We start from the raw sequence: 1,062 nt of genomic DNA, 5'->3' as shown, positions 1-1,062 counted from the left end.
CCGGACTTGGTCTGAGAAAGACGCGTGTATTTATTAGTGAGGTCCGCCACGCGTAGCTCGCGATAAGTGTTCACCACCCCTAATGCAAGGGGCCTCGCATTGGAGGTAGAGATCAGGAGGTCGAGCGCCCTCTTAATAATCTTGCGGAGAGTGACCTCCAGGATGTTTTCATCATGCTTGCGCAGGTGCAGGTATGGAGTTGAATAAAGAATTCGACTCGTCACAAAAGCATGGCAGAGTCGCATCGCATCCCTGCTTCTGATGCCCCCACGCTTGTTGGAGACGCGGCGGACCAAGAGGCCCACTTCGTCACCAACCTTGCTAAGCTTGGCTAGTGTTGTGTCAGCGTGATGATTTTGGTGAGTAAAGAGTGCGAGGACTCTAATCTCTGTGGCTTCGCGTATGGTTCCATTAGCCAGAGAGAGAAGTATTAGTGTCTTGCATCTCGGCGAGGTGCAACACCACTGTGGTGCAAAAAATGAAGAGCCTGTCATCAATGGTTGCATGCAAAATTAAATAGGAAGTGAAGTTTGGATTTCATCTCCAACTGACGATCTGAAAATCGAATTACTTCAAAGCCTTTTGTGGTAATTGCAGTTTCAGTGGTCATAACAGTTCACTACACTAGGGTGCGCACTGGAATCTCTAGGGACATTAGAAACATATCAAACAATACACATTACGATGACAATAGCCACTCATTCATTAAGAGTTCAAAAAGAATTCATGCACTAAGAGTGCATCAGAAACACGGTGGCCAACTTTCTTGTGAAACTCATCAAGAATGCATCAAGAAAATGTATTGAAATGTTTATGTGCATGATGAGAAATGTAATCAACATTTAATCAAAAACTCATTGAACTTTTTGTAAGGGGTCGCTTCCCCACCGGAGATCTCGCGCGTCCTCGCTCAACGAGGGCGGAGAGAGAGAGAGAGGAGGAGCGTAGGACCCGTTCCAGCTCTCTCCGTTAGGTTCTGTTCTGTTGCTTTGTGGTTGTGCGCCATACCGCTTCTTTGCTTTGTTGCTCGTCAGCGTTTGCCCATTTTTCTACCATCACGCC

The sequence above is a fragment of the Amblyomma maculatum genome, unplaced genomic scaffold (genome assembly GCF_055883805.1).
Source record: "Amblyomma maculatum isolate TAMU_Amacu unplaced genomic scaffold, ASM5588380v1 scaffold_13, whole genome shotgun sequence".
NCBI lineage: Eukaryota > Metazoa > Arthropoda > Arachnida > Ixodida > Ixodidae > Amblyomma > Amblyomma maculatum.
Note: the sequence above shows the minus strand (reverse complement) of the source record.